The sequence below is a fragment of the Ictalurus punctatus genome, unplaced genomic scaffold (assembly GCF_001660625.3).
Source record: "Ictalurus punctatus breed USDA103 unplaced genomic scaffold, Coco_2.0 Super-Scaffold_100, whole genome shotgun sequence".
NCBI lineage: Eukaryota > Metazoa > Chordata > Actinopteri > Siluriformes > Ictaluridae > Ictalurus > Ictalurus punctatus.
The window spans coordinates 1,368,776-1,386,275 of record NW_026521086.1 but is presented as its reverse complement, the minus strand read 5'-3'; the positions used below and the strand labels follow the sequence as shown (position 1 = coordinate 1,386,275).

Below are 17,500 nucleotides of genomic sequence, written 5' to 3'. Positions count from 1 at the left end.
AGGCAGAAGGTCGTACACAGGAGAAATCAACACACGTAGCCAAATATCTGCTGTACAAAGCAACGGCACCGATCTGCCCCGGGGATGGAGACTGACGAGGCTTAAGTACATGTCCGAAAATGTACAGCCAACTCATCCCAAAGCACAAGGCGGGAGCAGGCGTGTACGAGATGTGATCGTCCAATGGCAAGCAGGAACATGACGCACCGCAGTAGACTGGGCTTAAAAGAGGAGGAGACAAGACACCCATCCCTCCCCCGACATAGACACACGAATGGAACATAGTACAAATAGAAATACAACTGAGGACATAACAATGGTCAAGTATCAAATATAATGTAAACGTGCATTGATGAAGTTAATGTTGTTAGTAATTGTTTATAAATTACCATGGTAACACGGAGCTCCAAGGTATAAAAATATGGAGTTTGTCATCAATCAAACAGTAACCAGTTTTAATACCTAAAAAGTTTACGTAGCAAAATTTAGCAAAGCGCTTTACAGTAAATTAAAATGTAAAATTAAACTAATGAAATGTTGTACAGAACATGCTTATGTTAATGTTTGTTTCATTATATGATCATATAAATAAATAAATACTCCCAAAGTCACCATAATTGAAAGCTTTTTGCTGTTAAACATTTAGAGATTGATGTTGTGGTGACTCAGTAGTTCACTCAGTATATCTGGGTAAGACACAGTGAACGACTCACTGCTGGCATTCATGAAGAAGTCATAAACTCCACTGGAATAATAAATAGGATCTAATAAAACCATGAGTGGAAATTATTGGTGTAAGTTTATTAGGATAGACTTCCTCCAACCTGGAACTATATCCTCCAGTCCACGCGGTGGCGGTAACGCGCCTAACAGCTGCGTCTCCGACCAGTAGAAATCACAGAAGAAGAAAAAGCTGCAGCGGGTATCTCCTGAGCAGTTGAGTTATTACACCGAACTAATCATCTCCAGATTAAATTATTTCTGACAGTTTTACAGTTAGGTTTGATCCAGTTTAAACATAAAAGCTGGTTATTTTGTCTGTGTTTGAGGAATTAAAACTCCGTTCTGTTTTTAAACCCGAGGTAAGTTAAACGGAAGCTGTGTGGCCGAATCCCAAATTGATGTCATTTCCGGTTTAAGTGCACTACATTAGGGATGAAATAAGGACAGTCTACACCCTATGTAGTGCACTATTTAACTCATGAGGAGAGATTTGTTATTCTGTTTTAGCGGCACTATTTAAGTATAACCTTACTTTATCCTAAAATCCATTGTTTGCTCCCTGCTTATAGCAACTAAAATAAACAACAGTGAGTGTAAAAGTGGCTAAGTCATTTAGCAGCTAAAATAACTTTAAATTTCTGTAATGTTTTTAATGTATAAACTGCTAAACTGAGGTGAAGTCGGGTTTATATTGGACATTCACTGCAAATTCGAGCTTCTATTTCTCAACAATAAACACAAAAAGGACAAAATGTGTGTGTGTGTAGCTGGCGAGGTGACTTTGTAAAGAAATACTACGCGCATGCGCACGTAAGAATTCACGTCAACATCTCCGCCATATTGATGAGGGAAAGACCGCGCTATAAACAAATACAAGTAAACGGAGGAGCTGTGGTTTTTCTGGATAATAATTTACATGATTTACCGGAGATGATAACGGCATCGTTTTCAAAAACTTGCCCTTTGAAACCCGTTTTCCAAAGTTTTCAGACCTCGAAACGCCGTCGTCATGGAAACGAACAGCCAAACCGCATCAGAAGTTTTCGGTTTTTATTTGAAAACGTTGTGGTGTAAACGGCCCCTTAACAACTACAGCAAAATGCTGCTTTTATTGCTGAAGACTTTCTGTAAACAAATAGAAATGAAATAGAATTTTTATGATTCACACTCCATTACACTCCATTCTTCTTCTCAAACACAACTCCATTTTTGAAAATAATCAAGATTTTTTTTTGTTAAAAAATCTATTTCATGATGCAGCTTATTATTAGAGCTGCAACTAACGATTATTTTCACAATCGATTATTTTTTTTTCGATTAATCTGATGGGGGCGGGGCAAACTTTCAGTGCCTTTTTTTGTTTATTTAAAATAAAATCCACAAACTGAGTGTTACAAATATAAATTCAGATTCATATATATATATATATATATATATATATATATATATATATATATATATATATATTAATTAATTTAGGACTGTAGTTTAATTCGGTGCTTTTTGTGCATCCATAAAAAAAATAATGCATAAGTACTTATATAATATAAATGTAAACTAACTAAATAAGATAAATATATATAAACATTTATAAATAGAGTTAGATAGATAGCATTATTATTTTTTATGGATGCACAAAAAGCACAGATTTAAACTCCAGTCCTAAATGAATAATAAAATCTCACTTTCACTGCACCTTGTGGTTTCTGTTCCTCGGTGTCTTTAGACATGATTTTACTTTTGATCATAATGTTTGAATTAGACATTACAGATCTTACTCGCGCTACACTCTGTATCAGCGCGTCTACACCGCGCGTGACCAGCAACGTGTCCTCATTACTAACACTTTATTTTCAGTGCTTTTTGAACTGTCTCTCAGCCCTAAATAGTTAAATAGCTCCAGCTCCACCTGCGCCTCTCGCAGGGAAACGGTTTCTGTGCACTGGCTCCGTCCCAAATCACCTTGTATGGAATGTCTATCTCTAGTGCACTAGGTGCGGTAGAGACTCCATTCGTTCAGACCGTGTGTAGTGTACCTAGATACGCAGTCGTGCAGGATTTGGGCACAGGCCACGCTAATGAAACATCATCCATTTCAAGTCAAGTTGCTATTGATAAACACTTCACTAAAACCTGTATGGAAACGTTGCTGTTCAGTTGTTCTATAAGCGCAGTTTCAACCAAATACAGTGGAGTGTAAAAGTTTGTACCCCTCTTTGGTTTCTTTTGGACGGAAGGGTGTTAAATGTCCTAAACACTACAAAATTCGACTGTAAGTAGAAGTTAATTTTATTATCAGACTCAGATATCCATGTTAATATTTTTAATACTGATCATTAGTGTTAAATGACGATGATTTTGTGGTCAATAAAGCATTTTTGTGTTGATTTTGATGTATGTTTTGGATCACTGTCCTGCTGGAAGATCCAACCACGGCACATTTTAATCTTTCTGGCAGAGGCAGTCAGGTTTTTATTTAATATCTGTTGATATTTGGTAGAGTCCATGATGCCATGTATCCTAACGAAATGTCCAGGTCCTCTGGCAGAAAAACATTCCCAAAACATTAAAGATCCACCACCATATTTAACCGTGGACATGAGGTACTTTTCCATATGGCTACCTCTCTGTGTGCTTCAAAACCACCTCTGTGTTTATTACCAAAAAGCTCTATTTTGGTTTCATCTGACCATAGAACCCGATCCCATTTGAAGTTCCAGTAGTGTCGGCAAACTGAAGACACCTGAGTGTGTTTTTGGATGAGAGTAGAGGCTTTTTTCTTGAAACCTTTCCAAACAGCTTGTGGTGATGTAGGTGACTTCAGATTGTAGTTTTGGAGACTTTCTGGAAGATGCATGGTAGGGTGCTGTGCTTGTGTTTGATTCCATTTCTTTCGATAAACTCTTGGAATTCAGCACTGGTAAAAAACAAAGAAACTGCTATGGTCTGACATCACTACTTCTGGTATCCTGTGTTGGCTAAAGGTTTGTCTTAAGCACTGAATGGTAACTGTGGATGTAGACTTGATTAACAGATAAGCCTCTGTCCATTTTGAGAATGCCTCTACCACGATCAAGAACATTCTACCCATCCACGGTGCACCGTAATCAATGTGAATCCTTCTCCATGGCTGCTCTGGTAACTCTCACGCATGCAGTGGCGCGTTTGCCAGAGCGTTTCTGTTTTCCTGAGAGACTGCACACGATTTGACCAGTGCTTCCACCTCTGCATCCAAGTGTGGCAACCACATATAGCTACGTACCAGCCTTTCATCCTGGTAATTCCCGGATGGGTTTCGTGTAGATGTCTTAGAAGAGCCGCACGCCGCGGAGGTGGAACCACTACGCGAGTCCCCCTTAAAACAAAGCTTCCCTATATGCAGAGTTGATCCTATTTCCTTACATATTCGGGATGTCACGATACCAAAAATCTAGTCGTTGGTACCGATACCACCAAATGTACACGATGCTCAGTACCATGGTGTGGTTTTTATTTTTTTTTAAACAAGAATTTTAAAAAATGATAAAATTAAAAACTCCTGGAGGACATCCTCCTCTGGCTGATACTGGAAGAGAGAGAGAGAGAGGGATATTTTAGTTCAAACACTGTCTGACCATGACTAATAAGTGCTAAGGTGCACTCCTAAACGCGCACACACACCCCTTATACTCTGAATGCAAGCATTAGTTTAAATTCACTGATACGGTGTCAGGATAAAAAGATTTATTAAAAGCATGAACATGTGAATAATTATGAGTGACATGAGGCTACATTTAGCTGACAGGACACGGGCTGAATGGAGATGCATGGTGGTCCATTAGGAGGTAGTTTATAACATTGCAATGCGTTAGCGTTTAACAAATAACTGGATATCGCAAACATTACATGGAGCATAATGTTAGCTGATTTCACGGCTACAATGCCAGCTGTCTCAAACATAATATAGGACCTGTCTTTCGACTGTAATCCTATGGCATTAATTTTGTGACCTAAAAATATCTCTACTTCTCCCAAGGACTCGCACTTGCTCCTTCTTTGTCTCAGTCCACTCTTTTCTATCCTACTCAGTACCTCATCCAAGTTCTGCAGATGTTCATTAGCCCCTGAGACTAAAATGCCATCCAGATAAACTGTGACGCGTGTGATGTCTTGCAGAATCCCTTCTATCGTGCACTGGAAGATCGCTGGACTTGAAGCAACTCCAAATGGTGGCCTGTTGTAAGTACATAATCCCTTGTGCATGTTGATTGTAACATACTTATTGGAATTTTTGTGCAGCATTATCTTCTGATGCGCATGGGTCATGTCCAGTTTGGAAATTCTTTCCTCCTGCCGACTGAGCAAATAAATCTTCTACCTTGGGAATTGGATACTGCTCCACACTAGAGCTGGATTTACTGCGAATTTATAATCCCTACAAATTGGGGTAGAACCATCAGTTTCCTGACTGGAACAATGGGAGCTGCCCACTCTGCAAACTGCATTGGTTCAATGATCTTGTCTTCCACCAGCCTCTGGAGTTCTCTCTCCAGCAGTGGACCCAACTCTTCTTTGAACACCTCAGATTGTCTCTAAAATACGTTAGCCAATTTATGACCTGGTACATTTGCTACTGTATTTACCAGCTGAGGCAACAAATGATTTCCGTAGCCCCAAAGCCCCCCCCCCCCCCCCCCCCCACACACACACACACATCTTTGAATGTTGAATCTTTGATGTTTGAATGTTGATCTTTACTGATGATCACTCCACAGCCTGCGTTAACTTCAAATACCACCTCCATGCTATTCACTTCAGTGGTTTGTGTGATAGGAGCAGCCCTAGGTAAGTCAAACTAAACAGAACCCTTACCTTCACTACAGTGAGAGAGAGGCCTTTAGTTGCATAGATGTTACCCTGGCTCCTTTATGACCTCACAGACTACTACTTGTCTTGCTCTTGGAGTGATCTTTGTTGGTTGATATCTTCTGGGGAGGGTAATGATGGTCTTGAATTTCCTCCATTTGTGCACAATCTGTCTGTGATCAAATATTATCATTTTGTCTCGTTTGTTTAACTGGATCTCTTGGTCTACTTTTAGGACTTGTGTAAAAATCTGATGTTTTGGGTCATCTTTATTCATTCATATATATATATATATATATATATATATATGTATATATATATATATATATATATATATATATATATATATATATATATATATATATATATATATATATATATATATATATATATATATATATATATATATAATATATAATTCTGAAGGGTTCATAAACCTTCAAGCACCACTGAATATATCTTGGCCTCACTTATTGTTCTGAATGAGTAAGAGAATTTGGCTTATGCATTACCTATGTGAAACAGGAAGTAATGGTTGAACAATGTCCTGTTCCTAGTTTCCCAAGTGTACAAAAAAGTAAAATATCAAGAGGAATATACTTCAAATACATTTCTCATGGATTCATAGGGGTGCCAATGATTGTTGTACACTCATTTAACAAATATTTTTTTATAAACTTGTGGTGTTTGCAATTGTTTATCCATGGGAGCAGAGTATTTTTGTGAATTTTTTTTGAACAAAAGGTTTTCTTCTTTGCTCATATTTACCAAGGGTGCCAATATTAGTGGAGGACACTGTACATGTCACTCTCAAGTGGAAACCTCATATGACACACTGTTACTTTTCAGGATATAAAAACCTGTCAACACTGTTACAGTTGGTATTGTGGCTGTATATAAGGTCAAACACATCATCATATTAACATTTTACCAAAATGAAGCTCGTTTAACTGCATGTTTATTCCTTACATTCAATTCAATTCAATTTTATTTGTATAGCGCTTTTTACAATAGACATTGTCTCAAAGCAGCTTTACAGAAATATCAACACGGTATACAGATATTAAAGGTGTGAATTTATCCCAACTGAGCAAGCCACTGAGTGGCGACGGTGGCAAGGAAAAACTCCCTAAGATGTTTTAAGAGGAAGAAACCTTGAGAGGAACCCGACTCAGAAGGGAACCCATCCTCATCTGGGTAACAACAGATAGTGTGAAAAAGTTCATTATGGATTTATATGAAGTCTGTATGGCGTTAAGAGCAGCCATAGTCCCAGCAGTCTGGAATTAAAGAAGATTTGAGCTCCATCCAGAGGCAGAAAGGATCTGGATCTCTAGTATCTCCATAAATTCGTGTGGGGCTCGGCGAAAGGAGAGAGGGAGAAAGTAGAACAGAATCTAGTCAGGGTAGGCTTGAGTAAACAAATACGTTTTAAGCTTAGACTTAAACACTGAGACTGTGTCTGAGTCCCGGACACTAATAGGAAGACTGTTCCATAACTGTGGGGCTCTATAAGAGAAAGCTCTTCCCCCTGCTGTAGCCTTCACTATTCGAGGTACCGTCAGATAGCCTGCATCTTTTGATCTAAGTAGGCGTGGCGGATCATATAAAACCAAAAGGTCGCTTAGATATTGTGGCGCGAGACCGTTTAGTGCTTTATAGGTTAATAAGAGTATTTTATAATTAATGCGAGATTTTACTGGGAGCCAATGCAGTGTGGATAATATCGGTGTGATATGGTCGTATCTTCTAGTTCTAGTTAGGACTCTAGCAGCTGCATTCTGGACTAATTGGAGCTTATTTATATTCCTACTGGAACATCCAGACAGTATGGCATTACAGTAATCTAATCTAGAGGTGACGAATGCATGAACTAGTATTTCCGCATCATGTAGTGACAATATGTTTCTTATTTTAGAAATGTTTCTGAGATGAAAGAAGGCTATCCTAGTAATATTATCTACATGAGCATCAAATGATAGGCTGGAGTCAATAATCACTCCAAGGTCTTTAACTGCTGCACATGATGAAACAGAAAGACCATCCAGAGTAACCATGTGATCAGAAAGGATACTTCTAGCTACACGTGGGCCTAATAAAAGTATTTCTGTTTTATCAGAATTAAGCAGAAGGAAGTTAATTAACATCCAATGTCTAATGTCCTTTACACAATCCTCAACTTTACTAAGCTTCTGTCTGTCCTCTGGCTTCGCTGAAACATACAACTGTGTATCATCAGCATAACAGTGGAAGCTAATTCCATGTTTACGAATAATTTGACCTAGGGGTAGCATATATAAAGTAAAGAGCAGTGGGCCTAAAACAGAACCCTGTGGAACTCCAAAAGTAACCTCAGTACACATGGAGAATTCACCATTTACATCTACGAACTGATAACGATCGGTCAGATAAGACCTGAGCCAGGAGAGGACTGTTCCCTTAATACCAACAACATTTTCTAATCTATCAAGGAGAATAGTGTGATCTATAGTATCAAAAGCTGCACTAAGGTCGAGTAACACAAGCAGCGAGACACAACCCTGATCGTAGGTCAGTAGAAGGTCATTTACTACTTTAACTAACGCTGTCTCTGTGCTATGATGAGGTCTAAATCCTGACTGATACATTTCATGAATGTTATTCCTATCTAAGTACGAGCATAACTGCTTTGCTACAACCTTTTCTAAAATCTTAGAGACGAAGGGGAGATTTGATATTGGTCTATAGCTGGACAATTGAGACGGGTCAAGATCAGGTTTTTTAATCAAGGGTTTAATAACTGCTAATTTAAGTGATTTAGGTACATACCCAGTGCTTAGGGAAGAATTGATTATATTTAGAAGTGGCTCAATTACTACTGGACCAATCTGTTTAAACAAACATGTAGGTACGGGATCTAGTATGCAAGTTGATGAATTTGCTGAAGAGATTAATGTAGCTAGTTCGGTCTCTCTAAGCGGAGCAAAACACTCTAAACATTGATCTGATATTGCTACACTGTCATGTAATGGGTTTGTTACAGTACTGTCCGGTTTTAATTTAATGGCCTGTATTTCACGTCTAATATTTTCAACCTTATCATTGAAAAATGTCAGGAAATCTTCACTGCTATGTAATGATTGAGTGTTTCTCTCTGTAGTGGTTTTATTCCTAGTTAATTTTGCTACTGTGTTGAAAAGGAATCTAGAATTGTTTTTGTTGTCTCCTATTAAGGTGGAGAAATAGATTTTTCTAGCATCGCCAAGAGATTTCCTATATTTCAGTAGGCTCTCCTTCCATGCTGTTTGAAATATCACCAGTTTGGTTTGACGCCATTTACGTTCTAATTGTCGAGTTGTCTGTTTTAAGGTTCGCGTTTGATCGTTATACCAGGGTGCTAATTTTTTTTCTCTAATTATTTTCCTTTTGAGTGGAGCCACTCTATCTAGCATGTAGCGGAATGTTGACTCCAAGCTTTCAGTCGCCTGATCGAGTTCTGTGTGATCTGATGGTGATCCAAATCTAATTGATGTTTCTGCGAGGTTATTTATGAAGCTTGGTGCAGTAGCTGAAGTGTAGGTACGTTTTACGCGGTAGCGAGACGAGGTGGAAATATTATGATCAATACGTATTATGAACGAGATAAGATAATGGTCTGAGACAACTTCAGACTGCGGAAAAATGATAATATTTTCTATACATAGTCCGTATGTTAGTATGAGGTCAAGAGTGTGACCACCATTATGAGTAGGCCCAATTGCGTTCTGATTAATCCCTACTGAATCTAAGATGGACACAACCGCTGTTCTCAGAGGGTCTTCTGGGTTATCAAAATGAATATTAAAGTCTCCGACGATTAATGCTTTATCTACAGACACAACCAGGTTTGAGACAAAGTCTGCAAATTCACTAAGAAATTCAGTATATGGCCCTGGGGTTCTGTAAATAATAATTAGAGGAATTGACTTATTTTTTGTGGCTACATAACTTATACTGGTATAAAGAATTTCAAAAGAATTAAATTTATGCTTAGGTTTTTGTGTGACGACTAGATTTTGACTATGGATGAGTCCAACACCTCCTCCTCTACCTGCTGAACGAGGCTGATGTACATAACTGTATCCAGGAGGACTGGCTTCATTTAAAGCTATGTACTCATTTGGTTTAATCCAAGTTTCCGTTAAACACATTAAATTACATTCCTGATCAGTAATGATGTCGTTAACAATAAGAGCCTTAGACGCAAGAGATCTAATGTTTAATAGTCCTAGCCTCAGATCAAAAGTGCTGGCTGTGCATTCAATATGATTTAATTTTATGTTAATTAGGTTACGAAGATCGACTTTCCGAGATTTTCTATATATTTGAATAGCTCGGGGAACAGACACAGTCTCTATAGTATTACATAATACATATTAAACGCAAAGCATGTAGGGGTTCTACATGCATATAGTATTTGCACAATCAATAACCTATTCGAGTAATACATTGTCGTATATAAACTTGATTTTGTGTTTGTGTCTGCAGTGTCCAAAGCCCAGGCTGACACCCCACCCCTTCAACCTCTGCAACAATGCTGGCAGCACTCATACATCTATTTCCCAAAGACAACCTCTGGATATGACGCTAAGCACGTGCAATCAACTTCTTCTTTGATGGACCATGGCGAGGCCTGTTCTGAGTGGAACCTGTCCTGTTAAACTGCTTATGGTCTTGGCCACCGTGCTGCAGCTCAGTGTCAGGGTCTTGGAAATCTTCTTATAGCCTAGGCCATCTTTATGTAGAGCAACAATTCTTTTTTTCAGATCCTCATAGAGTTCTTTGCCATGAGGTGCCATGTTGAACTTCCAGTGACCAGTATGAGGGAGTGTGAGAGCGATGACACCAAATTTAACACACCTGCTCCCCATTCACACCTGAGACCTTGTAACACTAACAAGTCACATGACACCGGGGAGGGAAAATGGCTAATTGAGCCCGATTTGGACATTTTTACTTGGGGATGTACTCACTTTTGTTGTCAGCGGTTTAGACATTAATGGCTGTGTGTTGAGTTATTTTGAGGGGACAGCAAATTTACACTGTTACACAAGCTGTACACTCACTACTTTACATTGTAGCAAAGTGTCATTTCTTCAGTGTTGTCACATGAAAAGATATCAAATATTTACAAAAATGTGAGGGGTGTTCTCACTTTTTTGCGAAATACTGTACATCTTTTTATTTACTTTAATATTTATTCATAGTGTGTGTGTGTTTTATTTACATATATATATATATATATATATATATATATATATATATATATATATATATATATATATATATATATATATATATATATATATATATATATATATATAAAATTAGTGTATATATGTTTATTTCATTAGAAAAAGTGCAGTACATTTTCATGGTACGGTCAGTACTGTTTATTTTTGTAATAAAGTGAACTTAATTTTTCCACTGAGTGTTATATTTTCATTCAGTAGTAATCGGTTATTAGTAGGTGCTACCCGACTTGGTTATCGGCATCTGTAAGATCCACTGTCGATCAGCCTTTAAAATAGATTAATGTGTATGACATGATCTTCTTTAATTAATAAAGAAATGCACTTGTTGACAACTTGCTGTGGTATAAGGGGAATAAAACACTTCAGAATGTGCAGTTCTACCTTAGGGTGATAACGGTCACTCCACTTCATTGGATCGTTGACTGTTTTCCTATAACCGTATGTTTATTCCTTACATAAATTAAACACAAAGCATGTAGGGGTTCTACATACATGTAGTATTTGTACAATCAATAACCTATTAGAGTAATACATTGTGGTATATAAACTGAACTTTGTGTTTGATGTGTCTGCAGTGCCCAAAGCCCGTGGTGGTGGCAGTGCATGGCGTGTGTGTGGGAGCAGGTCTGTTGGGAGTGTTAAGTACCATCTCATACACTCAGCAAACAATATGGATGGAACTTTCCAGAGTTGTGGTGTCACTTTTCCTGCAAAGCTTTAATCATCAGAGAGTTATCTTTTACTGGGGCTTTTAGCTGCAGGAGACTGAATTACTAAGTTTTTTTTTTTTTGTGGATCTGATTTCTTCTTTCGCAGGAGTGGATCTAATCACAGCCTGTGATATTCGTCTGTGCACACAGGATGCCTGGTTTCAGGTGAAGGTATGAGGAACATTAATTTGCCATACATTGCTTGCTTACATGTTTACACCAAGATCTGTAAACAAGTTATTTTTATCCATATGATCATATATCGAGATAGTAAGTGATGAGAAGATAAGAATGGGCTGATTGTTCTGACTTGAACAAGCCCCTATGAAAGAGTTGACCACAAGGGGGCACACTCTGAACTATTATTTACATTTGCAGTTTGTTGAAGATTAAATAAACCACAGTGAGCATCAGATGTCTGGTTTTAATACAAAGTGGACTATTTTATGATATTACCATCTTGTCATTTATCAAAGAAGAACTCCAAAACCTGAAATTTGTTCATTTTTAGACCGAAAAATTCTGCAGTGTAGCTCTTCTAGTGGGCTTTCCCACTGGAAGTTTAGTCCAACACAGAGCAGTTTGCATGAAAAGTTGGTAATGTGACTGTCGTAATGTGGACTGGGAAGTGCGCTGCGGTACCGAACCCGAGACTACCTGTAGAAGGTGGTCCGAGTTCGGTTACACTGGAACTGTGAATGCGAATTGTCCCATGAATGTGAACGTAACTTATATCCGGGTCCGCACTTGTTCAGGAAGTAGAGTAACCTGTGCTGAAGGCCTGTTGTGGTGATGACGTGTCATGACACGTTTTGGCCCAAATCTGCAGTAACTTTGAAAAAGTGGAAGCTCCTCTGAATATTGTGGAGTTTCTTGATTTTGTGTTAATTTCTATGATCACAAAAAGGTGAAATTCTGGACTGACACATGGAAGATATGGAATGATAACAGAAGAATGTGACTTTGGGTTGTACCGTGTATTTTTTTCATGTAGCTTTATTATTTAGTATAAATGAAGGAAAGTGTGTGTTCTGTTCTTCATCTCTGCAGTCGTGTGTTCCCTGATAGTCAATGATTGCTGGAGCTCTGGAAATAGCAGGTGAGATTGCAGGCCGGAGTCGCGTCGCTGTCCAAGGAACCAAAATCAACCTCCTCTACTCCTGAGACCACAGTGTGACTGAGAGCCTAGACTACATGGTAAGAACCTGCTTAAGACATGAAAAGCATTTTTAGCCTCAAGGTAGACCCATGCACACACAGTATGGCCGCAAACACAAAGTAGAGCGGTCGAAATCTGAGATTTCTCCTGTGTCTCCAGGCTACTTGGAACATGAACATGTTGCAGACACAAGATCTTATGAAGTCAGCGCAGGCAGCCCTGGAAAAGAAGAGTCCGAAAGACGTGCCCTTCTCCAAGCTTTAAAGGAGAAGATCCAGGGCTGTTGAAGCTGCGGTGGAACTGAGACTTCATCATCCCCATATCTTTAGTTTTTCTTGCTAAGTCTCAGTTTCTTTTTAGTCTTTTTATTTTTAGACTGGTCAAAAGACTGATTAGTGGAAGTGAAATGATGGATGAACTTTTAATTACTTGCTTTATTATTTGCAGGTGCCTTGTACAGTAAGACAGGGTAACTAATACTCAAAAGCTTGTTTTGTGTGTTAACATGTACAGTAGATGTACATATTTCTTCTGGTGCTGTGTGACTGCAGAATGTAGTGCAGTTAACACAGTAAATTTCCTTGGATGCTCACTTTTAACTCGAGGAGGTCACAGTTTGCCCAGACATCTTTTTTTAAATCCGTCACCCACACGTCATTCTGGGGGACGAAGAGGAGGAAGCTGGACAGATAAATTTATTTATTTATTTATCATTGCTGTGTTTCCTCAATCGAGTGCAGAAAGAAGAAAAACAACACAACTGATTTAAAATAAAAATATAGAAAACAATCTAATGTAAGGTTCTGATCCGGTTTGCTTTCAGCAGGAAGGCTGTCCTCTTTCCTGTTGCTCTTTCTCTTCTATTAGTCCATTTGTCCAGTCTGAATCGGTTTGATTCGTTTCGAGACGATTCGGAGTCAAATAATTTTCTAGTGAGAGTCGCACACTTCCAAACGAACTAGACTGAGATGAGTATTTGATTCTCACTAGAAAGTGATTCGACTCTGAATCAACTCGAAATGAATCAGTCAAACTGATTCAGACTCTATAAAAGGACTATGAGATGTGATTAAGATATATATTCCAATGTTTTGCTTTACAATTCCACTGTGTGTGTGTGTGCGCGCGCACGTGTGTTTTTCAGGAGAACGAGAAACTCGGACACAACAGTACATCCTGACCATTGGTACTGTGTACACATCAACATACACACACGTCTCCATGCTGGACAGCTCAGGAGCTTTCACACACAGTGCTAGGAATATCCCGGGACAGAGAAACGCACCTTCTAAGTGAGCGAGTTTAGCGTCAACCGGTGAAATTTGCTGTAGCGTGAACACTTCGCCTCTGTGAGCTTCACTCTCCGTCAGGTTCACTGTAATTAGACATAAAATGTACATAATGTTTATTTTTCATACATTTAGGATTTAATGTTTTTTTTTTTTTTTTTTTACTCTTTGAGGAACATAAATGATATTTCGAGGCAGCTTCTTCATCACTACCTGCTCCGTTTGACTCAAAAATGTAACGACCGGTTTCAAAAAGTCACGATGTCTTCAGTTCATGTGATTTTACTGTTGAATTTAAACAGGAAATGTGAAATATTTTTCCCTTTGTTTCCTCTACTGTCTTTTTGCTGTGATCTTGAACACAGTTGTAATTTTTTTTTAAATAATAAATAAACGATCATTCTAGTTCTCTCACTTTCCTTGTCCTAATTGTCCTGTATCTGTTAAATCTGTTTCATCTCTGGTCTTTCTGTCTGTATGAACACTTGTAGAAATGACTTGTAGTCCATATTTTTAAATGATTCGTGATTTTGAATTTAAATAAAGATATTCTTTAATTCTGTATTTTGTCATTTAATTATCATTAGAAATCAGAAGATCAGATTAAAGCCATGGCTTCTTTACCTGCCGAAGCTGTAAAACTTTCAATAAACCAGTCAATAGATCAGCTGGATAAATGTAGATTTTTATTTACTGATGAGATGTATTGATGGTGTTGATAGATTATTTGAAGATTTTTATTGATCTTGAACAATCATTCAGTTAAATATTTAAAAAAAAAACTTGATAAATAGTTGATTAAATAAATGTAGTGTAATGTACTGAGTCAAATATGAAAACTACAAATAAACAACATCTATTTATATCTGTGTATAAATAAAAACCTCTCTCAATACAAGAAATTCATATCCTAAATGTTGCAAGTGATTAATCTGATCATTTTATTCACCTGTTTAATTATTACTTTCTAAATAATAAACAAATGAATGTTCTGGATTCATGAGGAATGTTTACATTTTGTGTCCAAACTCAAAAATTTAAACAAAGTGTATATTTATGATGATAAAGCACAAAGAACGTGAAACCTCAACACGACTACAATCATCGATGAATTAAATATTAATTAAAAAAATTAAAGTAAACAAGAGTAAGACGAAGTATATTTTTTAATTAAAATGTAATTAGAAAGGAGCACTTTTAAAGTGGATTTGATTTAAAATAATGATAAAGCTGTTTTTTTTATGTATTTGTATATCTTATCCTCTATCGTGTTTAAGAAGAAGAGAATAATGGAGCTTTTTATGAAATAATATTTGGGTTTATTTTATTTTATTTTCTCCTCAAAGATTCAAATTTACGTCAACGTCCGTTACGTTGGTGACGTCACCACGAGCGCGAGAAGTCGAACTGAGGAGTAGAAACCGTTGTTAATGTTAATTCTGGCCCGTTTGGACCCAAACTAAAGTGAGTTTATTCGTTTCTGTGTAACCGAACCCGTTCTGTTCTGTTCTGTATTGTGTGTATGTGTGTAGTTAACGGTGTTAACACCTGTGTTTCAGGTGTATCAGTATGAAGCAGGCGGAGACGGCGCACTGATTCACTCTCAGAGCTCGATTCACTAATGACCGAATCACCGAGGAACCGACCAAAGATAACTCACACCCTCACGGAGAAGAAGAACAAGAGGAGGAGAAGTGAGAAATAACATTTTATAACTTTTTTTATTCACTCCTCTGGTTCAATATTAATGTTAATATTATACAAATATGCTAGCGGTGCTAGCTTTTGAGGAGGCAGTCCAGTCCACGCATGCGCAGTGTAATTAATGAGCAAGCTAATCGAAATGAGATTAGCAAATAGGTCGATGTTATTTTTGATTCTATTTAAAACGATGAATTCACTCTGTCAATAACTGCCCCGTCTGAGAATACTGCATGATTTACTTTTATAAGTGGACGTGGCAGAACGACATTTAGCTTCACTGGCTAATTAGAGCTCTTTTACTATTTTAATGGTTGAGTCATCTGGCTTCGCGCATGCGCAGTGTGGGTTAAGGCGCTATAGTTCTCTTCTTTTGAATTATTATTATTATTATTATTATTATTATTATTATTGAGACCATTTGGGGTGAATTTGGAGCATGTGGGGGGTTTGAGTGACCCCAGAATGACCTATAAATATTCTTTTAATATCTCCAGAACTGAAGCAGCACAAACGAAAATTTTTACGGCACAAACCAGCACAAACTATTCTGCCGATGTTTTGTGTTGGTGGGGGGGGCAACTTCACGCAGGTTGTGTGTGTGTGTGTGTGTGTTTGTATGCTCTTCAAATATCCAGGTGTTAGATGGTCAAGTGTGTAGTGTACAGATAGAGTGCACAGTTTAAGAAATAGGAACCAGTCAGAGAGAGGACATCGTAATAAGAACAGGAAACACTGACCAAATAAGGAAATAGATTAAACCGGTCGATACAGCGTATGGGAGGCAGGAGATCGTGACAGTTATGTTGAATTATAACGTGTTGGATTATAGAAATAAATAAAGTGATACTGATGTGTGTGTGTGTGTGTGTGTGTGTGTGTGTGTTTTAGGATGAGCTGGAGTGGGGCAAAGAGAACTGCATTCAGATCAAACGTATACAAGAGGTTATGACTCTCACTCACTCACTCACTCGCACACATCTATACACACACTTCTCGACACAGATCCCTAACTATCATTTCTGGTGTGTGTGTGTTACAGGTGGCCGAGTTGTTTGAGGATCTGAAGAATTGAGTGTCACAATTCAACATGCACATCAGCGAAACTTCTCCCTCTGACTACACCAGCACGCACACACAGAAATTCATAGTGCAGGTAACACACACACACACACACACACACACACACACACACACACACACATACACGAGTGGAACAGGTGTAGTTTAACAGCATATGTGTATAAAGAGGCTTTTTTCTTCAGGTCAAAATATATACAGCAGCGGTGCCCAATATGTCGATCGCGATCGACTGGTCAATCGCAAAGGAAGTGCGATTAGATCGGCTTTAAAAAAAAAAGATGTTAGTTGACGTACAGGGCAGCCAGTCTGAGATCTCGTCTTTTCTCTCACCACACGTGTGCGATCAAGCGCGCCAGTGCTAAAGGCTAGCGAGCGAAATCGCGGGGAGAGGACATTTTTCAGTCTTTTAAAGACTTCATTGACAAAACCCAGCTCCAGTGTGCAAATTGATATCAGTCAATGGTTGAGCAGTGCAAATGGATTCATTGCCGAGTGCAGGGAAGACGACGCTTTCCCTGACTTCCTTAACTACCACTGCATAATACACCAACAAGCCTTATGCGCAAGAATGCTAAACATGAAAGAGATCATGGATGTGGCAACAAAGATCGCCTGTTCTATACGTGCTAGATCACTTCAAAGACGGCTGTTCCGTGCGCATCTGGAGAAGGCAGACTGCGACCAATCGGCTCCTGCTACACACTGACGTGAGACGGC

At 38.3% G+C, this 17,500-nt stretch overlaps 2 protein-coding genes across 10 annotated transcripts in view; both read left to right on the top strand.

Annotated features, from left to right (window-relative positions):
- Positions 1-14,563, top strand: part of LOC108261406 (NACHT, LRR and PYD domains-containing protein 12) — a 263,191-nt gene extending 248,628 nt beyond the window's left edge. For 4 of the 5 annotated variants that reach the window (XM_053678352.1, XM_053678351.1, XM_053678353.1 and 1 more), the window contains 5 exons: positions 1-1,082; positions 4,879-4,941; positions 11,417-11,722; positions 12,602-12,748; positions 12,870-14,563. The exon at positions 1-1,082 is cut by the window's left edge and continues 172 nt beyond it. The gene's annotated coding sequence lies outside the window, so the exon portion shown is untranslated. The remainder of the gene's footprint in view (positions 1,083-4,878; positions 4,942-11,416; positions 11,723-12,601; positions 12,749-12,869) is intronic. The other variant, XM_053678350.1, reaches the window with a different exon arrangement.
- A 2,158-nt stretch (positions 14,564-16,721) lies between these two features.
- The window catches only part of LOC108262448 (TBC1 domain family member 10A), a 168,976-nt gene continuing 168,197 nt past the window's right edge, over positions 16,722-17,500 (top strand). For all 5 annotated transcript variants that reach the window (XM_053678389.1, XM_053678390.1, XM_053678392.1 and 2 more), the window contains exon 1: positions 16,722-16,856. The gene's annotated coding sequence lies outside the window, so the exon portion shown is untranslated. The remainder of the gene's footprint in view (positions 16,857-17,500) is intronic.